Source organism: Periplaneta americana, chromosome 11, assembly GCF_040183065.1.
Source record: "Periplaneta americana isolate PAMFEO1 chromosome 11, P.americana_PAMFEO1_priV1, whole genome shotgun sequence".
Lineage (NCBI taxonomy): Eukaryota > Metazoa > Arthropoda > Insecta > Blattodea > Blattidae > Periplaneta > Periplaneta americana.
Window position 1 is genome coordinate 111,020,308 of NC_091127.1, and position 26,410 is coordinate 111,046,717.

The following is a 26,410-nucleotide window of genomic DNA, read 5'->3' on the forward strand; positions in this document are numbered from 1 at the left end:
TGGTTAGGTGTTCCGAAGGAGCTGAGGTCGGCTATCATCATAGATCTCCTTTTTTGATGATTTCTGTATATCATTAAGCCATTTAATATTCTTTATGCTATCCTTATACTAAGTACAATACGGACAAGTTAAGCTCGTTTTATTAGAATTTTAAATTATCCAACGGCTTTGAAAACAGTCTTCCGATGTGGCCCAAATAGTAGAGTTTTCGATTACAAATTCAACGGCACCGCCTCCGCCCCATCGATTCTCTTTTCCAGGGCTTCTCGAAAAATACCTCTTTCTGTTGTTTGACCTGTATTATCTTCAGCAGTTATCATGCGCCATGACATCATGATTACAGAATATCGCTACACGTCAATGTATAGCGTGGATTAATGATTTTCTCAGGATTGCAAGTAGAAAGTGTAAGATAATAATTAGTGCTGTTCATCGATCAAAATATTTAATCGCTTAACTATTTGAATTTAATTGATTAATCGATAGATTAATCGAGTTTTGATCGAGTTGAAAATATGTTTTAATATACTGTAATACACAATTATTGTTAAATTTAACTTGTGTTCGGTGATAAGCGTAAGTATTAAATGTTGTATATCTGTATATATTGTATCATTATATTACAAAACAACTACTTTAATTACTTACTAACATATTTATTATGAGGCTTATAATTTATTGTGTCAATTTCTCCGGGAATTTTTGAGACAAATATAAATAACAAAAAGTATGAAGACTCACCCAGTTAATACTGCTTCATCCATGATTTTAAACATGTGAGTGCATTCACATGTTCCGAATTAAGTTTAGTAACGCTCTACGTTTAGTAACAATGTTTCCTGCATCACTAAACACGAAAAAAAAAAACTATTTTTCTGTAAGCACTTCTCCACGATCGTTCAATTTAAATCCAAACGTTTCACCGAATTTACCTCTCAAATTCTCATATGACATAATGGAGTTTACGCTTTTCATATACCACAGAAAACTGTTTTTTTCTTTATCAAACTAAACACACAACCTTCATATACAAACTCAGTACAGAAACTGCAACTGCAAAAATACAGCGATCGAAACAGAAGACTGGCCCCTATTGTAATCGAATTACCGGATTTTATAAAGAGAAGAAGATAGTTACGCTCTCGCTTGCACGCAGTATAGACATGGCTATTTTATAAGGGATGAAGGGGACGAATCCCAGAAAAATATGTATTTCTTATGCTAGGAAGATGAGCTGACAACAAGGTGAAGTTTTCTTGGAAAGCCATAAAACTTAGTAAGGGTTTCGCATTGTGTTTCAACTTTCAATAGAGGTAGACTAGGTCACTGTCCTGATATCTCCCATCTCTTTCTGAAGTGTTTGTGCAAAGATTTTTCCCTACGCTACTTGGTTTACAGTTAGAAAATAACAGTACTATTGTGATTTTAAGTAAGCAATTTCCGAGAGAGAAATATTGTCGGAATTTTTGTATGAGTTTGTATTAACAAAATAATAATTAATATCAACTACAGCCGATTAATTTTAACCGACTTGATTATTCGATTAAATATTTTTGATTGATTAATCTTAAAACAGAAATTGATCGATTAATCGATTAAATCCCACTATAATAATAATAATAATAATAATAATAATAATAATAATAATAATAAGTAGACGATTTTAATACTAAAGATTACTCCGAATGAAACAAAATTTTAGTTATCACCTCAAGACATGGCGGATAACTTTCCTGCATCCTGCTAGTCTGACACTGTGGAGAATATACTGTTGACAGCTACGAACATTACATGTAAATGGTGCATCAATATTCTTCATCGATCAGGCGGATTTCAATATCCTCTATAACAGAGAACAATAACAAAATAACTATCAACACAGTCGTATTCTGATGTGGACTCGAAATGACTGAACTTCTGCCGGAAAGAGTTCTTTTACATCCCACAAATTTGGAAAGAATATCCTAGATTTAATACACAATGACGAAAATCAAGCTAAACACTATTATCTTCCTTAAAAACCCACCATCGTCGACAGGGTCGTAAATTGCGGATTTCGGGTATAAGGATAAACCATTAAGCCTTGGTTTTTCTGAACCGACGCATGCGAGTTGCGAGGTGCGAGGCCCGCCGCGCACAAATTCAGACTACACGAATGATAGTGAGTGGTTTCTTTAACTGCAAGGTGCGGGGCTGCGTACCTCGCAGTTATAGAAACCACTCACTATCTCTCGTGCAGTCCGGATTTGTGCGAGGCGAGCCTCGGACCTCGCATGTCACCGACGCGTCGGTTCAGAAAAAACCAAGGCTTTAAGAGGGCAGTAGTACGCAACAGATGAAGCCGCAAGCGCGAACTGTAAACCACTAGCTTGCGGTATTGTAGGCTATACAGGGTCATTCAGGAGGAAAGGACCATACGTGTAAACTACTACTATAGTACTTAGGCACAAATGACCCATTGTTTACGCTATAAACAAGAAATAATCCAGAAGACCGCAGTGTGTTACCAGCTTTGCGATGCTACTAAGTCTAATTACCTAAAATTCCTCGTGAGACAACATGTGTTACCCGAGATAACGATGCCTGATTTAGCTTAGAGTTGGATAATCCAACAAAATGTGAGGTGATGAGTTATCCTTTATCTCACATGAGAATGCATGTCAATTCACATCATTGCTTCGATACTTCATTTCCTTTGAAGGAAATGCATATTTCTTAATTTATTTTAGTAGCTAATTTTACGATGCTTTATCAACATCTTAGGTTATTTAGCGTCTGAATGACGTGATAATGAAAGTGAAATGAGTTCGGGGTCCAGCACCGAAAGTTACCCAGCATTTGCTCATATTGGGTTGAGGGAAAACCCCGGAAAAAACCTCAACCAGGTAACTCGCCCCGACCGGGAATCGAACCCGGGTCACCTAGTTTCGCGGCCAGAAGCGCTAACTGTTACTCCACAGGTGTTGACCATATTTCTTAAAAAAACATGTATTATGGAACATTGATTTGGTAACTTTTTATTTTTATTTAAGCATTATATTAGCAATATTCAGATGAATAATCAGAACATACCGTTATCAATATAAATATTTTTATGCCATGGAACGATTCTCGTGCTTGAAAATGCTGCGTTGCATATAAATCTTTTGTGGATTAAGGAAATAAAAATCAGAAACACTTTCAGCGCCTGATATAATAATTGGGTCATTTGCAAAATTTGTGTAACAAATGGACGATTGAGAACGTCAAAATTAAAGTACTATTTAGTGCATATTCTGCATGTATTAATATAGTGCAATGTCTCTGCCATAGCAATCAGCCACTGTACACTCACCTTGCTGTACAGTATTCTCTACAAGTATCAATGAATCTTTGATGGCACAGCTAAATGACAGGTGTATTACAGGACAACACAATGGATCTTTTATAGAAATAGAATTCCTTTATTTTTTATCAGATATTCTTTAAACAGTGCATCGGTCGTAGAAGAGACACAGAACTAACTTCAGATCAAAAATGAACAAATATTTTAAATATCTTAATATCAGATATGTTACCTAATATAAAGATAATAATTTCTTCAATAACTAACAGAAAAGCATTCTTTCAATAACAATTATCTTAGTAGATTGCCCTTAAGATGAAGATATTTGAGCCTTAGTTTCTTTAATGATAGATAATTAGAAAAAAAATTAAGGCACTGTTTTCTATGGTGGAACAGATATGACATGAAGTAACAAATCTGACAGGTAACAGACATGGCAATGCAAACATAAGCATGTGCTAACCTAAAATTTGTTTGCTTAAAAATCTTCAAAATAGCAACTTAACTACTACACTCACGTCCTATTGTCCTCTAGATCTTGACTTTACATGTTGTTATTTGTGAAAAACACAACGCAAACAGATTTGACACAATAAAAATGCACGCTTAGACTAAAACACAAAGCAAGAGCAGGACACACAAACTCGCCGAATCAAAATGGATGAACACAGCAGTACAATCAAGATAGCTCTTTGTGCATCATCTTGGCTTGTGCTGAAATTCGTGGGATTTCTTTTTCAACTGTATATCCATAGTAACAGAATGGTGTAGCAGACCTGACTGATTTACTGGACGAGAGTAATTATGCAATCATATTTAAGGAAATATAAAGTCAGACATAAATGAAGAAGATTTGATAATATCAAATGCTTAATTTCTTTCTCAATTACACTTTTAAACAAACCTTTACCTGAACAAACATTTTAAATACTAATTAGTATGGACACGGCATTTTAGCTGTTACTATGAGAATTTCATTTTATTCTCGTAAATATTTCACATGAAAAAAATAATTTCGTGTGAGGTTTACTACATTAGTATTGAAACTACTCACTGTTAGGAATTTATAACTCCATCGTTATAAATGCAATAATGGGAAGGGTATGAATTGAAGGACATAATTTGTTATACATTTGAACGCAGAGACTGTACTGCACACAGGAAACTAAATAATGAAAAAATGCGACTTAGATGTGGAAATTAATATTCAATTTCCTGCCTGGAAACTACCTATGAACGTAGGAGAGAACTGGTTCAAAGAGGAGACCCCAATAATGATCAGAGGAAATCGTTTGAACACAAAAAGAAGAGTTTAAAATCCTTTGTCGCAGTAGAACGCTAGATTCATTTTTACGAAAGCACAGAATTCTTAGTCATTACATTCTTCAGTCGAGATAGAATATTTTTAAACACTGCTGAACTCGTTTTTGTACGAGTTTAGGCACTCAATCTGTAGCATGGTAACACGCGATGACAATTTTATTATTATTGTATGCGCTTTCAACCACATCAAAGGAAAAAAAAAAATAATAATGCAGAGTGATTCTTATAGAAGCGAACCAAATGTCTTGCCTACAATTCATAGACAAATGAAGAAAACATAGTAAAATTTGTAGGAGACTTACATTGGTACTTGTGAAACAGATTCTCATCACATCAAGTGCTGGAATTGACCGCTGTTCTCCGATAGACACATTTCCAACCTATGCTTCATGTTTTCTTTTACACGTGTCAATATCACACCATCAACATTCCTGCTTTTCCTAAAGATGTTGTCCTCCAACTATCACAGGTTTGGGCTCTATCATGGAAAACCCTATCTTTAAAATAAGAAGAAATCAGAGCTGGTAAGAACGGGCGAACGTGGTGGCCATAGAACAGAAGAGATGATTCTGCTGTCAAAATAAGTGGATACTGTTTTCATTGATTCTTCGGATGTATGACAGATCACCCCATCTTGCTGAAAACATCTTTAATGTTAGTTTACGTTATCAAGTTGCTTCACAAACTCTGTGAATATCTTTTTTATGCACTAATGTCAACCGTATCCCCCCCCAAAAAAATCGCCCGATAAACCTTAGACCTTATTCCCATTTTCACTGGGTGTAATTGGGGTTCCTGTTATATATTTCATATTGTCGCCCTCAAAACTTCGTCCTGAACTGTGGTTAGGTTTTAAGGGAAGATCCTGTGGTCCAATAAGAAAGCACACGTTCGTCAATGGAATACACAGTCTTTATTATATTTTATTTTTAATTTATTAACTGTTTTTGTGTTTATAATGAACGTATTTTACATTGATTTTAAAAGAGATCTGAAATGAATAATTTGTGTTACAGTTCCCATTTTGTAAGTAATTTATCGGGTTGGTTCTACAAGAACCAATCTGTATGACTGCATGACAGAATCACCGCATGACCAATATTTAACATATGAGGAAAATCACTCATTAATTTAAAAAGTGAAACATTATCTGAAAAATCATATCACTGATGGTGCAATAATCTAGAGAAACACTGAAAGGTTTAAAACACTGCAAAACCTAAACAAAAATATTTCTATTGAAAACACACGGAAATCTTAGAAAAAATAAATGATAAAAAATAAAAACTGAACATGTTCTTGATCTGATCTTATTACACTTTCACAGAACAGACTGGCAGCTATGGTGCCCAGACCTTATGGATGTATCAGTGCAGAGTGCTTGGCAACTTGAGTTATAAATAGGGGAGAGTTGGGTAGTATCGGACATCGGGTAATATCGATCAGTGATGTTTCTTTCATCTACCACCATATGGTAGTAGCAGTGTTCAGATGTCGCATACAGAAACCTAATCATGTCGCTTAGGTACTACCATCTGGTGGTAGATGAAAGAAACATCACTGTCCGATATTACCCGATGTCCGATATTACCCAACTCTCCCCTATACCAAGTCAGAAACGGGACACCAGAATGTGGATCCTGAATAAACATTCAGTATCTAATAAAAATATTAATTGGTTCCAAACAAGAAAAAGAGTGTTTCACAAAACGCAAAGATGTCTCTCAATCGTGCAAGGTAACTATTAAATGTTTGCAAAGAGGTGATTGGTTTGTGACCTTTCAAACATTCCACCATGCGATCTCCGTACTGATCTTCCATTTGCAATCTTCTAGAGCACAATATTGAGTTGATCGTGACATATGCCGTAGCAGCAACAGTAACATCAGATAGGCATACTAACTTATGACTAGGGCTAGGAAGTTGAGGAAAAATACTTCCCCCCCCCCCGAGTATCCGAAGATGAGGACCAACATAATATATGTTTATTTTGGGTCATTGTAGTCTAGAAAATGGTGACTTTTATTTGTCCTTTTTTGCCTTTTTCTGTGTTTTTTGGCTTATCCTATTGGTTCTTTTTTTAGCCACTTCTTTAAGGTCTTAATGGCTTTTTTTTTCGCAACTTCAGCTTCTTTCGACTACATTTTTACTGAAATATTTACAAATCAAGAATCCATCACGAGATCTCACTTTCTACAAGTATGCACCAATGACATCCATTGATGTGGAGAGAAGTTTCTCGGTGTTTCGCAACGTGCTGTCAGAAAACCGACGATCCTTTACACTTAAGAACCTGGAGATGACTATTGTGATTCAATGCAATACTAACTGATGTAAGATTTCCGAAGTCTAATTTTCGTAACCCTAGCGTGATTAAGCCAAATATGATTCTAGTTATACTGATTTCAATTTGTTTCTCCAGGATGTCCATTGCGAGTACACTGAATTCATTCTAGGTGGCAAAAATGGTTTATTTTAAATTCTCCAAGTAATTTTTTTAACAAACATAGAATTCCTTTTTTAAATTATGTTAATCTAAAATATATAATATGATATCTGAAAGGAGAAGCATTTCATTCATATAGATTACTTCGCACTGTATGTTGCAGAATTTTGTATTTTTGAAACATTATATTCATAAAATATGTAATTGAAACTGAAATTATTAATTAATTTGGATCGCCTTTATACGTCCCTTCTTCCAGTCTTTAGGTCCTTCTTAGGATATCTTTGGTTCTTTTTAAAGTTTTTTTAAGGCAATTTATAGGTCTTCAACTACCGAGCCCTACTTATGACCAAAGCAACTATCGGTACTGAGAATGTGCTTCTTCTGTAAGTTTCCTTGGAAATAATGATGTAAGACCTTCACGATGCTCACCGTGATGCGAAGTTTGTAAGCTTAGTACCGTGCCAATGATAAACATCGAATACACCGACATCATTAGGAAAGTAAGGAAACACGAATAAAAACCTCTTTATTGAACCTATTATCAGAAATAGGTAAGTCTCAGTTTTCATTTCATTTCCACGATTAAGAAACAAATTGTAACTCTGAAATGCTCTATGGTTTTACGTTAAGCCTTGGTTTTTCTGAACCGACGCATGCGACGTGCGAGGTGCGAGACCCGCCTCGCACGTTGCATGCGTCGGTTCAGAAAAACCAAGGCTTTAAAGTAAAAAAAAAAAAAAAAAAAAAAACCTCGTACCTCACTGTAACAATTTTACATCATCGCCGTATCGTTTGATAGACTCTGAACAGCTTCCGCAGTTCAAAATTCATTCAATAAATACCTACCCACCTAATAACCTAATTATCTTCCAGAATTGTTGGGCTAAAAAAGGCTGATACATTCATGGAACAAGGTTCATTCACACGGTGTATATCTAAGCCTCAGGGTTCCAGGTTTACTGCCCTTCCGGAGGAAACCAACATTTTTCCCCCCGAAGGCCCCATCCGCTATCCAGATTTGGATACAATGTTGTCTCCCGGTTTATAGTGCCTGCACAATATTTTCCACTTTATTTCGTGTTTTAGCTGCTATCTCAATAGACAGAGATATCTACACTCACAGTCAAATCAAGACTTGGCCCGGAGAACGATCTTTCCGCAAAGCAGGAAACTCAGCGCTCTCGAAATTATGAATGAAGAGAAGAGTTGGAATACCAAATCTGGAGCTCGGAACGGATCGTGGAGACTTGAATCTTAATTGACACTGTGTTATACATACGGTGACTATAATAATACGAAACCTGCAGAAGCCAATCTAACAATTTAATACCGTCTTAAATGATCTGAACTCGCGAAATTACGATATACAGTAATGACAAAGAATACCATACCCGGGACTTTACTGTCCTTGAAACGAACGGGCTACTAGTAGTTTGAACTCGAAGACCTAGGATTCAAAGCCAAATAGTATCCATATTTTAACCACCGACGGCTACTAGTTAGTCTCCTGGTTAAGGTGGTGTAATTAGTTGGCTCGGGGTATTCCTATTCCCATCACTACCATTCTACTCAATTTTACATTACTTAATTATACAAAATGATTGTGCGTGACAACTTACGTCTTCCTCCTAGTTTTCAATGGCAATTCTGTCTCTGATGGGCGTCAACTATCTCATGACACAACTGTATGTTTCAAATTCCATTCACTCCATTACTGCACACAGAATACTAACTTTCGTTAAATAGATCATAATTAATGATGAAGGATCTGTGGAGCGGACAAAAATTCTCTCCGGCACCGGGATTCGAACTCGGATTTTCAGCTCTACGTGCTGACGCTCTATCCACTAAGTCATACCGGATTCCAATTCCGATGCGGGATTGATTCCTCTCAGTTTAAGCTACACCTCTTGGTTTCCCTTTTGTGGCCAACCTTCATGCACAGTGTCACAGATGTGTGACAGTGGCACAATGTCCAACATACTAATATACAGAGGTGTACTCATTACGAGTGACTAAGTGGCCGGGATCCGACGGAATGAGCGCCGTCTTAAATCACTAAGTGATTATATACGCATATCATATTATTGCGATGTACCGAAGTAAACATGATATTTCCGTGCAGGAATCATTATTATCAGGAATTATTAGAGCTAAAAACCCGAATCCGGGTGCTAGAGAATTTTTCTCCGCTCCACCGATTCTTCATCGTATGATAACGCAGAATTCCTGCACGTAAATATCATATGTACTTCGGTACATCGCATTAATATAATTAATTAAACTGTAAGGTTTCAAGCTTTGACTGTGATTGTGTTGTGAAAATATTTTGAGTTTCACTAGTGTAGAAATCACGAGAAACAAACACTTATGTTGAACAACTATTGAATAGTGGATCATATGTTTCCGATGTTACGAAATTAATTATAGCGTATTTGCTGGTTTCACATCCTTAGAATACATCACTCTAGTTCTGTTTTTTCTTGTTTTATTGTTTCCTCCTTTCTTGTATGTATAATCAAACAAATTGCGATATTCTGGATTAGTACTGTGACATTTCGCTATATCTCATGGAGCTACTGTTCACGTAACTGAGTTAAAAACTTAAACGGCCAGATTTACTGATGCATTTTTCACCACTAGACCGCGGAACTTCATGCAATTGCAAGTTTTTATTGATTTGGCATACTGAAAAAGTAAAAGTGAATTTTTGCCGATCATGGTTTTTACGTTCGAATTAAGCCAAATTTATTTTGCATAAATGCATATATGTTTTTATTTTGTAGATTTATTTGCATATATTAACATCTTCCCTTGTTTTTCCGATTTATGATCTAATTTCAAAATCACTCTCTGATAAAAATAAGAATAATTTCCAAGAAATATAAAAATAATGTGAGAAATAAAACCAATAATTATTTAATTACTGCTGAGGACATGAAATTGCTGCGACGACAATACATAGATCTACTTGTCCCTAGTGTAGGCTTATAAGTTGGGTCGTTTTTCACTTCAACATGAGGCCAGCTACTGCTATGTGTACAGATACGGAATTAAAATTTGGGAGTCGACCTGTGTGTAGGCAACAATTTCGCACGACTATCCACAAGTAACATACATGCATGAGTTCTTGTTTACTGCACATGCGCAGTGTGTTGTAAGCGAAACAAAATAAGGGAGCTCCAAATTATACTTGATTTCCGTATCTGTACCAATGTGAAACTTATGTAGGGTCTATACATATATAGGTTGTAATGGAAAATTAGATTTACTTATTAATTAGGTGTCCCGCGCCGGCGCCGTGGCGTCGTGGTCTAAGGCATCCTGTCTAGGACTCGTGTTACGGAATGCGCGCTGGTTCGAATCCTCATGGGGGAAAAATTGTCTCATGAAATTTCGGCCAGTGTATGGTACCGGTGCCCACCCAGTATCGTTATGCACTTTGAGAGCTACGACAGGTAGCGAAAATCCGGTTTTGCAAACCAGCTATAACGGCTGGGGGATCATCGTGCTAACCACACGATACCTCCATTCTGGTTGGATGATCGTCCACTCTGCTTCGGCATGTGGACGTGAGGCCAGAAGCTAGCTGGTCGGTCTTGGCCCTTCATGGGCTGTAGCGCCACGGATTCACTTATTATTAATTAGGTTATTTTATGTATTATTATTAATTGTAATTATTGTGTATTAATTGTATTGTGTATTATTGTGTATATTAAGTTACCACTGTCATCGGGTGTTTGCACACTTGCAGTGTAAATAAATACATATGTCTGTCCATACTAGCCGTGTAAGTGTAATTTTTCAGGAGCTAGGGCGAAAATACGCGTCGCCAGTGTCATTCAGTCTTCTATGTATTTAGATACCTGCGACACGTATTTTTGAGGTCATAGAACTGCAACGAAGACAATGCTGCCAGTGTGGCTTAATTTCATGCAAACAAAACATTATATTTAAACACCTGCGACAATGAAGCCTCGTGGAGTGTAAACTTTCATTTCGTACGCAGTACGAACCATCCACTTTCAATTATATCGTAAATTATGTAAAACCGGTTTTATATCTATTTTAGATAATGTAGGCGTGCTGTCATTGGCTTCAATGTACTCAGAAGTATTTAATAAGGAAGATGAAAGAAGACAAAAAATAGAAGTCTACTACAATTCCGTACAAATCTTGAATGAACGAACTGTTGCAGTCGGCGCATGTCACCTGGTAACCGCTCGATAACCCGTATTTTTCTTTTGTTTTCATTTCTGCAAGCCGTACCCAGTAAGCGGAAGTGACTCATTTCATTTATCGTTCATAAAAGAGGAATTTACAGGAAATTACAATAGGGCCGCTAACAAACTAGAGAATGAATGAGCCGCGTCTATGTCTCAGCACTATCATGATAGTCTTCCATCCAGGAGGTCCGAATTCCCTATGATGGAATTTGGGATGGCAAAAAAATTGCAAAGGATTTTTTCGGGGTAATTCCGTTTCCCAATTTCACTTCAACATTCTACACATTCTCCACATTTATTATCTACAAGAGTTGTGAGTAAAGACAAGTTGAGATAAAACTCTTGGGATTATATTCTGTGCATTTCGAATTGGCGGCTCAAGGTCAAGCAATGGACATCTGCCCGCATCTGTCTCGTGTGCTTACCTCAATCCTGGACCATTCTCCACAACTAAAGTCAGCTTAGCGTTGGGGATAGAATCTGACTAGGCCTATGTGAGGGCAGAGGCAGGCTGGCCACAGCATCCGTTCACGAATGTCACGTAGGGCACTTGTTGGACTTGGCCAATCATCGAATATACCATATATATATATATATATATATATATATATATATATATATATATATATATATATCCTTGCAGTTAGGTTCACGTTGGCCCATTATATGGATCTAAGTGAAAGTATTCGTCGAGAGTCCAACCCTCAAAAAGCCCAGCCAAGGATCTGGACATTTCTTCATCGAGAAGACGATGTAATGCATGCAACTTTTCTACCTATAACTTACATCAATTTAGTAAAAGGAAACAAGTGTTACGAAACTTTCATCCGTGTGTCTTTAAACAACAATTTTTTGTAATATGGCAAGGTCCTTAACTTGCCGTTATTCACGTCGACTCTACGAACGTGACTCATAGATGTCTTTAGTGGCGAAAAGCGTAATTCGTCAGAGCCTAACAAGAGTGCACCACATTCGGTCTACATTACACTCGTAACGAATGGTGGTGGTGGTGGTGGTGGTGGTGGTGGTGACGACGACTGTAATGATGATAGAAAATTGTTAGAATGTTAAAGGGGAACCGGAGTACATGGAGGAAGGCCCTGTGTTACCTGGATCTCTAATTTACTCAACACAAGTTATATTGTTCAGGATGAATTGACTGGGTTTTGAACCCGGGCTCCATGGCTTATAAGCCCAACGTCCTAGCACTGAGCACAATGATGGTTCTTAAACAATGACATGATTAAGCCTTTTTATAGCAACTCATTAAAATTAAACAAGTCTTACGGAACTATCCCCTGCCTCTGAATACGATGTGATGAAAAGTTGCATACAAGTTAATAAAAAGTAATAAGATTACACAACGCAGAACTGCACGCATTGTAGGCCTATTCTTCACCTGATATAATTAGGAACAATCCAGATGGACAAGGCATATAGCACGTATGGGCGAATACAGAAATGCATATAGAGTATTAGTTGGGAGGCCGGAGGGAGAAAGACCTTTGGGGAGGCCGAGACGTAGGTGGGAGGATAATATTAAAATGGATTTGAGGGAGGTGGGATATGATAATAGGGACTGGATTAATCTTGCTCAGGATGGCGAGCTTATGCTAGGGCGGCAAAGAAGCTTCAGGTTCCTTAAAAGCCATAAGCAAGAATATCTTGAAATTAACATTTCTCTGCACCTCAATAATAGTGTAAAGTAACTTATGCTTATTCTGACTTCCTAAAAACGAGACAAGTCATAAGGAATTGTAATTCAATAACTATAAAATATCACAACTGGTGCTGACCAAATTTAATACATACATACCTACATAATGCTACTCAAAGAGATTTGTGTTCGTTTTCGCAAGTTTTAATGTAATTTGAGCCATCAGAAATGTCGCCCAAACATACTAGCAAACGCATCTCGTAATTTCCTTATTCGAACGTTAGAGATCGTTACATTGCGTAGACATCTAGAATGAAATTTTGGCGGAGATATGGCCTCTCATTCAAGAACAGAGTTCTTTTATGTGGCATAAATATACCGCAATGAACAGCGAGCTTTACTTGCCAAATGAAAGAAGCCATGATAAATCTCCTGGAGAGTGACATAATTATCGTTGAAGCCTACGCCTCTCATCGCTGCTGTCAATTTAATGTCAATGCGTCGTGAGAAGCAATCCCATCCATGGGCCACCTGCTAGGAATACCGTTTTCCCCTGTCCAAAAGCCTCCAAGGTAAACATGATAGTATAGATCTGCCACAGCCACAAATATGCACAAACGGAACGTCAGGTTTCCTCAATTATTACACTTGTGCAAAAATATTGTTCATTGGGGTCGGAGACAAAACATTAGCAGTTGATGAAGAATGTTCTTGTATAAATTTAGGCTTCGTATTCCAACTACCTAAAGACTGAATTTAAAGACACATTGGGTATACAGTACGCCGAACATAGGTAATGCAACGGATAAGGATATAAACAAACAGGTCGTCGCTGCGTGTCCGTGGAGTACAGTCAACTCTCTACATTCTGAAGCTATACTAGTAAACACATGCTTGAGCAGTGATGTTCATTTTTGTCGTGATCTTTGCAGTGAATAAAATGTGCATTCGTAAATTACGAAACTTGAAAAGATTTTATATCGTAAGAAATTATTTCAATGGCACATGACGTTATTGGTGCATGATATAGTCTAGTACAAGATATTGCCATTGTATGATATTTTTTCGTGTTTCATTAGGATATTGCATGTCGCTCATCACTGAAAACCCACTAATTTTCTATGTACTTCTTAGGAATTAAAATGTAGATTATTTAATTTATTAATTGGGATGTTGGCAATGAACATCATGGTAGGCTACACAAATCCATGATAAAAGTCGAGTTATCTTCATAATTTTCGGATTGTAATGGTATTGGTTCTCTTGATTACGTTCAACACACTTTCTGTGCCTTTTGATATTGCAGTGTCTTTCAGTGCACTATTTTTGGTCACTTTTACGTTTACTTTATACAATTTATATGTAATGTTGTCTATACTGACAGGAAAATATTAGTTCAAATATCCTCAACTATGCCCTGCAATATTACACGCTTGAGCGTCTTATCTAAGGCATTTTACCTCTGCAATGAACCTTCAATCAGCTACAAAGATGTAGTTATTTAAATAATACGACTAGTAATAGCAGTGATCGATAAGACTACTCACTATGATTGCGTCCCGGTTTTGATTTTCTAGAGGAAGAGGGCAGAGGATGCGTAACTATTTTGTATACGAACGTACCTGAACCTGCGCTGTGACGTCACTTAGCCTATACTTCGAATCAGGCAACTTCTTTCCAGTTTATAGGTAGCTGAAATACGGAGCGTATATATAATGAATGAACTGGGACGAAAAAGTCACAGCAGAGGAGAAGTTTCTAGATTTTACGCACATGCCTTGACCACAACAGGTTCACTATGCACACTTATCTGTTGTCTCATGTAAGTGACAGATTTGCTTTATATTGATATTTTGTGTAATATTATTTCGTCCAACCAACGTAAATGGTAGACTACTGCTGAATTATGAAATACACATTAAGAAGATACCACGAGTATCATAAACCTAACAATTTTAACTAAATTATTATTGCATAACTTTCGTCTCACATAAAATATAACATAATAATGCTTGAACTTGTTAAGAGCAAGATCCCTCAACTCTATGCATTCTTGTGGCAAGCGTATAGAAACCCATCTAACCTGTATTACAATTCTGACATCATTTCATCGCAGACTGGAGTCCAACAAGGTGATCCGATAGGTCCACTGCTATTTAGTCTAACCCCGAATTCTGTCATTACCCATCTGAATAGTACCTTGAACCTCTTTTACCTGGATGACGGTACTTTGGGAGGGGATCCAGATATGGTCCTTTCCGATCTTGAAAAACTTATAGATTCCTGCAGATCCATAGGGTTAGAGATTAATCCCGATAAATGCGAATTATACTTCTGCTCTACACAAGACGATACTGTAGTGTCCGCATTCAATAATATAGCTCCAGGGATTAAGATAGTATCTCGATCTAATTTGACTCTACTTGGATCTCCCATTTTTCTTCCCGCTGTAGAGTCAAGTATGCGTGAAAAGCTTGAAATTATGAAGCAACTATTTGATGGTCTACAGTCTCTTTCCACACATACAGCGTACTTTCTCTTAAAGAACTGTTATTTAATTCCTAAATTAACATATTTTCTTCGCACCACCCCATTATGGCTTTTTCCATCACTACTTCAAGAGACTGATGATCTACTGAGAAACTGTCTGGAATCGATTCTCAATATACGTCTTGAAGATAACAATTGGATTTTAACCACTCTGCCTATTGCCTTTGGAGGTATTGGAATCCGGAATGTGAGTGATGTTTGTCTGCCTGCTTTCTTGGCTTCTGCATATGGAGTCCTTGATTTCGTCAAGTCCATTCTCTCAATTAACGGTGATGAAATCGGGATCTGTTATGTGAATGAGGCTTTGGATAAATGGTTCAGCATTACAGGAAACAGTAACCTCCCAGCTTCTCGTGATATTCAGAAACAATGGGACCACATCCATGCCTCTGATATCTACCAGGCTCTACTAGCGTCTTCATCGTCTGAGGTCGATCAAGCTAGATACCATGCAATAGGACAGAAGGAATCAGGGTCTTGGCTTAAGTCAATACCATCTTCCAATATTGGCACATTAATGGACAATATGTCCTTTAAAATTGCTGTCGCCTTACGACTCGGGTGCAAGATCTGTTTTCCACATAAATGTCTTTGTGGAGCCACTGTTGATCCCTATGGTCACCATGGCTTAAGTTGCCCAAAACAAAAACCGGGAAATTTTCCAGGCACTTTCAATTAAATGACATCATTAAAAGGGCACTTGTCTCTGCTGGTTTTCCATCAATCCTGGAACCTATTGGAATCTGTCGTTCTGATGGAAAAAGACCAGATGGGTTGACCTTGATACCTTGGTCTCATGGAAAATCTCTGCTATGGGATGCCACTTGTGTCGACAATTTAGCACCATCGCATTTGCCTGTTACCTCCAAAGTTGCTGGTTCTGCTGCAACATCCGCAGTGAGCAACAAAAGGAATAAGTATCGGGATCTCCAGGACAGATACTTGTTCTCTGTTTTTGCTGTTGAGACGTTGGGACCTTGGTGCTCAGAGGCTAAAATGCTGGTTTCAGACATCGGGAAAAAGTTGCAAGCGCTCAATGGAGATTCCAGGTCGACTGACTTCTTGACACAAAGAATCGCTATTGCTATCCAGCGTGGGAATGCTGCCAGTGTTATGGGGATATTTCCTCAAACACTGGCTTTGGAGGAAATATTTTATTTTTAAAAATTCAAAATATAGGCCTAATACCGGGATCAACTGTGTTTGTTGACACAACAAGACTTGAAGAGTCTTGAAGGAATTCTGTTGGAAGACGTTCAGGAATCTTTGCCACATTGTAATAAAACCCTCAAGGCTTTGCAGAATGAGATCATTATACATCTCGCGACCGATTGACAAGAAGAAGATTGTGTTCTTCACAAACAAGACAGCAGCTCTGCCTGTGGACGATGAGTTCCAGAAACTCTGGCGTTCTGTGGTAGTTGAGGGCACGGATAACCTGAAGATAGAGGAATATCTGGAGAAACAGGGAATCCGCTCCATGGAAGAGCATAGACCCAAGAAGGCGACACTGCACAAGCGTAAGAAACCGAACCAGCGCCAGAAGCAGCTCAAGAAGCCGCGAGACAACGAGCACTTGGCTGACATCCTGGAAACGTATGATGACAAGTGAAGATCGGAGAAGTGAGAGTGGGATTGATTATTTCTTGTGACATTGGTAGAGGAGACTGATGCTGTTAACTGAACACGAAGACCGGTAGACAATGCGTGTGCATTGTGTGCGACTGAAATGATGACGAAAAAAAAGTGTATCATGTAATCCCTACTGTATATTTCGCTTTTTAAAACATAAATATGATTATGCAACAAAAAACATAATATTATGTAATGTTTCAGTTATTGCTGTTAAAAGTAAAGAAAGAAGATTTACTTATGTACTGTATAAATAAATACATACATAATTTGGTTTCAATGTAGCCTACAACTGTGTAAATTCATAAATTGTGAAATATAAACCTGTTTCGATTGTCGCTCAAAGAAAAACATATTCTTTCGACATCACATGAAGTTATTGGTGCGGATTTTAAATAGTTTTATTTATTATAATGTGTTCTATCTTGTGCCTGTTCACTATTTAGTTTATATTGCACTTCAAGGAGTTTCGCATATGCAGGATATTTTTCAAGAACACGTCGGTTTTTATTTAACCCTTTTATTGTTACCAACAGTTGATCGTATAGAATTTAAAGTTATTTCATAACATGAGGGTAAGTTTTGTATATTCACGATTGTTGGAGTCGGCAATTTTATAGATGTATACCTACTTTTAAAAGAAATGTTCAAAATGTGGCTTCTCAAGTTTATGAAACGGAATATTCGCACAGATCAGCATCAAACACAATAGTCATAATAAAGAATGGACTGATCCGAAATCGAATCGCTAAACAATTTTCAGACGTTCGATTTGTATTTTAGAGTCACAATATTTTTGTGCCTTTTCTCTAACAACGGATATCCAACACTGTAATCGAGTTCCGTTCTTTTCTTAAAATTTCAATACTCTCTTAGAAGTCTTTCAGAAAATTTGCAGCGATATTAGAAATTAATATTTTCTTAAGGTTGCCACCACTGTAATCTCCGCAAAATGAACTTAGGACGCGGAAAATATGTGCAACACGCTGTGACGTCATCGTATTGTAACTTAAACTGTTGCCTGATTGACTGCAGCGCTCTGACCTACAAGGCCAAGTCGGAAGTTCGCCTTGCCGCGTAATATCTAAATAAATGGAATTTGGAAAAATACATACTATGCGCCCAACTTAAATCTGCGTCCGGAAAGAAAGTGAATCACCGTTCCATCTCCCTCTGGCCTTTGTGATCTATGAGTAAATACTAAGTTGATAAAGAGGTGTTTACTGTTCGTGCCAGTGAGTTGTATGAGATAGTGGTGAATACACGTGTATAGGAGGTGCTGAAAGTGTTGTACCCGTATAAATACTGTGAAAGTGTTAATATTATGCACTGTATTTCTCACACAAATATATATATATATATATATATATATATATATATATATATATATATATATATATTATCTCTTGTAACATAACCTCACTCACAGACGAAATAGTAGGCTGTATACTAACAACTAGAGCAATTAGAGCTACTAGCGGTCGTCTATCGCATTCACGGGACGCAAATGTAACTTGGGGGGCGTAATACTTGTCTGAAACGCCATGAATCAAAATATTTACGGAAAACAAAAATTTGTAAATTTTACAACATTCTATTATTTTACAAGCCTTACCTTAGTAACAACGTGCAGTAATCGAGGTTTATTTTGCATATTTTGAGGGTTTTGGCATAAATACGTACCTGAAATTGTTACGCATAGTTAAGAACATATATTGATCATTTTTGTGGTTTTATCAACTTTTATATTCTGTAAATCCTCGAGGAACAGTTATTCCTTTACTGTTAACCCTTTTTAACCACGGAGTATTATGTAAAACCTGAAAGTGTTTTAGATTCAAACTAATTGTCCGATTTTAATTTAGTAGAAGTTGGCATACAATATATAAAATATATTAATTATCGCTCGTGGGAATGCTCCCATTTTTTTTTTTCTTTTTTTGGAATTTTTGTACAGAAATTTTGAAAATGGGAAAATGGAAGGAAAAGAATTAAAACTTCTTGATGAAAACCGCTGCCATACACAGATGGTAAGATCATCAGGTTGCAAATCTATCCACGAAGCGCTTTCATGCCATGCGGTTGAATGTACAACAGACCTATTAATGTTCACAGTGGACAATAATTTTCTTTCGTCCTTCCTCAGATAAAGGCGCGTCAGTAAAAGATGCGTAACATGAACACATAATGGCAAATATAATAATTATCTCATTCTACTTTGATTCTAAAACCAAATGGAGAGTTCAGATCCACATCTTTTTCCTCTAAAAGCCCTATCTGCTTTCGACAATGCACACTATCTGGATTAATACTAAGCGCTATTGGTCCATTCGACGCCTCAGTCTTTTAAATTATGAAATTCGCCGTCCACGTGGGACTGATGTTTGGAAATTAGTTCCACTACTTCCTTGCCTGCAGACAGAGGGAAAATAATGACTCAAGTTCTGTTGTGTTGGTACATATCCAAGCGTCTTGGGCACCAACAGGAACTCGTAATATCTTTCCCTCGCGAGATAATTCGTTATTTTGAATCGCTGGCGTGGAAAGAGAGGCGGGGAGTCCCCCATAAATATTTCTTGCAGCCTCCCTTAAAAACGTTTTTGATATATGTGTTAAGGGTTGGCAGCGTGACGTTCTATGTTGCTTTGCTTTGAACAACTGAATGAAAGTTGGCACACACTACGGTCAAAGCATCTGGGTGACGGGATGGTCCATGACCCATATTAAGCCGCGTCTGAGGCTCGAACGCTAGAGCGCAAAGACTTCCGCACAGGCGGCCCGGATTAATCCGCGGTCAGGTCGTGTTGGAGTATGTCGTGGACAATGCAGACTTTGAAAAAAGTTTTGTCGGAGCACTCCCATTTCCCTCTGTCATGCCACCAACACTCTCCCCCTCCACTTCATTTCATCTATCAATGCCTGTCAAACTCGTGCTCTCAAGGCGCGAATGAATACGGACGGTGCAATTACTATCTCCTACTGCTTCATGTCTCTTGCATTGACTCAATGTAAGATAGGACAGGGCGCGTGAACGTAAACAGAGTTGTTGCACTAGTAACAGTGGCGCTGGTACTGTGCATGTACTTTGCACCCCTATTTTGGTATATACTTATTACTGTAATAACTTTATCATCATTCTCGTCTTTCTCAGGAGGGCTACTGGTCCGTAAAATATATACAGAGTGATTCACGAGGAGTTGCCGCCACTTACGAAGCATATTCCCGATGACATTTTGAGAAAAAAAGTCATATAAACATGGGTCAAATTCTCAATATTTTCAGAGTTATGCTAATTTGAAGACGTTAAAAAATAACTTTTTTTTTCTTAATACAATGGTTGTAGTTGGGAGACCGGAAGGAAAAAGGCCTTTGAGGAGGCCGAGACGTAGGTGAAAGAACAATATTAAAATGGATTTGAGGGAGGTGGGATATGACTGTAGAGACTGGATAGGGACCGATGGTGAGCTTATGTGAGGGCGGCAATGAATCTCCCGGTTCCTTAAAAGCCATGAGGTCTACATTTAGCTCCCAATGGTATTCATAATTCGTATACTGGTTAAAAATCTAAAATATCTACAATAATATGCAATCCAGAATGTAAACGTTTTACCCAATTACGATGATCTCGTGAATTCTCCTGTCACTTTTTTTCGACTTAAGACTAATCACTAGATAGCAGAAAAAACGTCATTCGGAGGTGAAGGTAACTACAACGTGAGTAGTTTGTCTCGTCATAGGGTTGTTGTTTACGTAAACACAGTAGGTACACTAGAGGCGCGTGCAGATAAGAACTGTTTTCGAATCGATGATTCAGAAGGTGCCTGATATTTTGTGTACTTTTCTATAAACCCTTTAAAGTGAGGATTGTCCAGCGTTTTGAATGGAATATTGCAACTTATCATCATTCGACACAAATCCTGGCAAAAATCATATTTCATATTTGAGGCGGAATTTGAATTTGAACCTTTATTTTCTTCTAACATACAGCAACATTTTTCAAGTGTTTCTGTGTATTACATTTATGTTGTATCCACGGTTTTCTTATCTTTTTTAATGCACAGATACATAATCCGGATTTAATTGTTTCACCAGTATCACTACTAAACTGTCGATACCACATTCGTGTATTAAAGAATACACCCTATGTTTTTAACATCTGTCTTCGGCATTATTATCACTTCACCGAACACAAATGAATAATTTGTTTACGCATCTCAATGTTCTCTGTTCACGTACGGACGATGTCTGACTGAGAACGCAGAGTGGCAGTTGTTTTCAGTGTTCGCGTGGTGCTCTCTGCGGACGGTACCGTGTTGTAGCTACCTACTTGGGAAGTGTGCACACCTCATGCCATAGTCTATGCGTACAGTACTTTAAACCGTAAACATGACTTTTATTTGACTTTTTTTCCTAATCACATACAGCATATTTAATACAACCTCCCACACAGCACATCATAGTAAGGAACAACGTGTAACGCAAACATCCATTGGACATTTACGTGAAATGAAGTTCCGGCCAACAGCAGGTGTGGAAATACAGCTAGAGTCAAGCTGTCATTTGCGAGAACTAGTTTGAGGGTCGTGTTTCAGTCAGTACGACTGTGCAGGAGGGCTGTAGATCTGTAGGACACTCAGAGGTTCGCAATGCTCCCGTGTCGTCATTTGTATAAACGGGTGACAGTTCAGTACAACCGATTCAGCACCACAGTATGGTGCCTAATTAACTTCGCGCAGCACACAAGTCGGATCCTGCATTTCTACTCTATTTTTGTTTTCATCGAGGATAAAACCTCGAATGTGGCTAGTTTACTAATCAATCTCTGTGGTAGGCTACAGCGGATACACTGCCATTGGAGCCAACGTAAGCAAGTTAAAACGCGGCCGTGGGCAAGACGATTGAAATCAATAGCTTTCTTTCGGAAGGCAAGTGAGTGGAGGACCTCCGTCGTAGATTTACATGTGCGAGAACTTCGTGGAGTGGAGCTGGCTCTGTCGGTAGAGCAACAGACTACGAACTGAAACAGCCTGGGTATTCAAGGCGGAATTTTTCATCTCATCACCAAAGCTCGGAACTTGAGGGCTTGTGTCTTTGCTCGTGGCTAAGCGACCGGACTTCATTGTCAACAAACTCCAGCACGGAGGTACTGCCAGGTTCGCTACAAAAGTGGTTTCTGGTTGGAATAACATATTGATAGTATTATGGTAGGTTGAAACACCTAATTTTATAGCATATACGTATAAACATGAGCAATATATCAAATTTAGCCTACTGTTATGCTCTGTACATTTTATTAATGTATGACTACTTACATTCGAAGATTTTCGAACCCATAACTTCTTCGCCTGTTAGTTAAACATGATTCGAAACAAGAAAAACTCATTTGGACGTCACATGAAGTGACGGAAACAAACTTAAGACACTGAATGTTTTCACTGTCACTGTTTTCCGTTCGATTTTCAGCAGTTGCTAGCTGATCTCGTATCTGAGGTAGATAAGTAGGCCTATATCCTAAATTTTTCTCTAAAATAGTTTTCAATTTGTTTATCATAACTAAGGCAGATCCCTCTATAACTTGATCCATGGCTATGGACAAATTTTCCACCAATTTAAAGGATTGAAATGTCTTTCAATGAATGCCCGTTTCCAACCTCTAGTTTGTGTGTGGCACAACTTACAAAATATTCACTCTCCATTTAAAGAAAATAATTTACCTCCTCCGAATTCCTCCACGAAATTCTGTACCTAAAATTAAAAAAATGTATTTTCAAACATTCATTCGAATAACACGTATTTTCTAATTTCTCAAACAGACCGTTTATTTTCTTAATGTCATTGGCGCACTTGCAGCGTGAGCTTTGTGTAGGTCGTACCTGTAACCGTAGGCCTACTCATGCGCACGACACACAAGTCCCCAAGTTCCGAGCTTTGCTCATCACCAGGCTTCGAGACTTTGGACCCGATACAATAAGTTTACTGTGCATGCACTATAGGTTGTTGACTCGCTGCAGGTAGATAGAGATGTGGTGAGGTAACAACGTTGCTATTTAGAGTAGAGTACGGTAGTATGGGGAAACACACATGTACAGTTACCCTTAAAAGGAATGAGACGACTCTTGGTCGTGGGAAGTTAAAGTTCTACAGCGCGGTTCACTCGATATCGACGTAACGATACATAACATGAGAAATATAGCAAGAATTGTTACGAGGACCACAACAAGGACAAGGACCAAAATAAGAATCACGAAGAAGACAGCCATTTAAGGCCACGATTTCACAACATAGCTAGGGTCACAAGCTATCATTGCTTCTCTGTATCGAATGGCAAATGCCTGCTATGGGATCTACATTCTAGACTGCTGTTGTCACTGTCTTGTCTCGGTAGCTCGTATGGTAGCGTGTCGGTTCCACTGCTTAACCGAAACGTCTCGTGTTCGATCCCAGGTGAAACTTTTTTTATTGAGATATAATTAATTTCTTCAGAGTTCCTAGACTATCTAATTTGTCGAAACATATGAATAATTTATGCCCAATTTCTGGGTCTTACAAGTGGGCTGAACCTCGTCAAAAAATAAATCTTACTTGAAAGTTAAGAGTATTTTTCCTCAAACAAAAATCACAAGAAACAAAAAGAGACCTGTCAACTTAAAATCTTGTCCACATGCCATCAGCTTCTATTACGGCATGGATGTCACGAGATTGTGGAATAAATTCTAATCCCCGGCGAGATCTTCCCAGGTCTCAACAACTTGATCCCACAATTCGTCTCGATTTTGAGGGCTTCGGTGGGCATAGGTGGCTATCCTTCTCTTTTTCAATTCCGCCCATAAATTTTTGATGACATTCAAATCAGGTGACTTCGGAGGCCAATTAATGATTTCGATCTCGGGTCTACTTTGAAACCATCTTTGAATGCTTGCGGCATAGTGCACGGGATGGTTATCCTGTTGGAACTGCAATGCTCCTTCGGGAAAACGTTCCAGGGGCGGAAGGAAGGAATATATTTTCCAGAATGTGCTCTAAGTTCCCGTATTAAACCGGCCATCGATGCGTTCTATAACGCCAGGTCCATCGTAAGACATCCACCCTAACACGATATCACAGTCTATATACAGTCACGAAGCTTGAGTTTTGAGGGTGCTATAAACAATAGACTGTGACGGTACTATTTTTCATTGACTGTAATGAGGCGATATTAGCGATCCTAGTGGTGAGCAACAATCTAATGTTTGCATATTTACTAGTATTGAGCTTCGCGACTGTATATACTAGACTGTGACAATATGCTAAAGCGCCCCGATCTTTCACGTCGGTGCACATAGCGCTGATCATGTGGGAGACCATCCTCACGATAGACACGGACAGGACTTTCGTAATCACTCGAGATGGTTGTTTCGTCGGAGAAAATTACATTTCTCCAATCGAAATCCACTCGATTGGTAACGAAGGCAAGATGGTCGACAGCTTGTGCTTCCCCCAATATTTCCATTTGCGCAGCCCTCCGGCTCCTAATACCGCGGTTTCTCAACCTGCTGATCACAGTCTGTGAAGAACCGGGAAAGTTAGATGCTGCTCTTATTTCGTTGGCAGTCCGAAAGGGGTCCTGTCGAACTTCCTCGAATAAGAGAGCATCCTCTTCCAATGAAGAAATCCGGGGACGCCCAGGAATAGGGCGATTTTCGACCTCCCCTGAATTTTGGTAACGATGAACCCACCTCTCGGCTGTACTTCCAGAAACACCGACCAAACGGCCAGCAGATCTAGCCCCATATCCAGCCTCAACTAGAGCTATAACTTGCTGTCTCATGTCACGTCGGTTCGCCATTAAGATGAGAAATGAGGGATGATGATAATACTTTAGTGTAGACAATGACTATTTAACGTGATATAGAATTATTGAAATAAGGGTCATCTTGCACAGTAAGAGTTAATAAATCAACTCTAACTTAAATATTTAAATAACAGGATATAACAGGAAGTGCAATCGTTGCGAAGCTAATCAAATTAAATCTAATTACATTAAGTAAACAAACCACAAGTTATGACACCACATTGCCACAGCTAAATTGTAGGTTATTAACATAAGCATTGAATAGGTCTGTGCTTATGTGTTGGACGACAAAACCAAACATCGAAAAGTTCGAATCTTGCCGAGGAATGTAACTTCTTGCTTTTTTTAATGTAAATCAGACTTCTAACTACAATCATTCATATTTCTTAATATTTATAGCCAACATTGAATTTGTAAAGAAAAGACTTTAGAAATCTCATATGGAATTTGTGATCTGTAGTGACATAGACATAGATTATCTCTCGGAACTTTTCCGCAAAAGTAAATTAAATTCACTCCTTGAAACTGGAAATCTTAGTCTTAGACTCATTTCCCCACCAGCATACAAGCTGAAGTAGCACAGCCATTGATAAAAGTTTTGTACACTGAATTAGACTGAATTCCTATTCGGCAGCACCTATAATCAATGGCTTGTATGAACATGATAAACAAATCCTGTTTCCAATGTTACTGAACAATTTCAAAATATTAATTTAAAAACTAAAAAAGGGTCGTAAATGCTGTATCTAGTGATTATTTACGTTTATGTCTACAAAATGAATCTTGGAAAAACGTATATGTTACTGGTACTACTGATATTAAGAGTAAATGTATTGTATTTTTCACTTCATTTCAGAATCACTTCAGTGGATGTTCTCCACTCAATGTTGTGAAAAAATTCAAAAGTAAAATCATGTAGATAATGCAGGGACTTAAAAATCTCATGTATTAAAAAGAAGAATCTATATGTAATGAGCTGCAATGTAACTATCCTCATATTCTTAAATACTACAAGAAGTACAATGTAATTTATCAAAATTTATGAAAGAGGGAAATAGAACACATTTGATTAGAAAAGCACAAAATCCAGATAATGCAATTAAAGCGATTCGGAATATTATTAAAGTTAAACTTGTAGATATCATAAGAGAATATTTTTTCATTAAAATTAGTGATTATAAAGTAGAGGATCCCAAATCTATTGCAAATTCTTTTAACGTCTTACAGTATATAGTACGAAATATTATTGACAACTTGAACATTCAAGATTTTGCAAAAGATACTGCAATTAGTTACTTAACACATGCATTTAATAGTTAGTATTAATATATGTAATTAATCAATAACTGCAACAGTGCTTATACATTCAATCATAACATGAATTAAATTGAATGCACATTAAATTAAACCCGTAGAT

At 37.8% G+C, this 26,410-nt stretch overlaps 1 protein-coding gene and 1 pseudogene across 6 annotated transcripts in view; one reads left to right on the forward strand and one right to left on the reverse strand.

Moving 5' to 3' along the window:
* Sap47 (Synapse-associated protein 47kD) overlaps nt 1-26,410 on the reverse strand; it is a 680,382-nt gene that overhangs the window by 182,486 nt on the left and 471,486 nt on the right. The gene's annotated exons all lie outside the window — the stretch shown is intronic.
* Nucleotides 16,435-17,169, forward strand: LOC138709249 (general transcription factor IIE subunit 2 pseudogene; annotated as a pseudogene).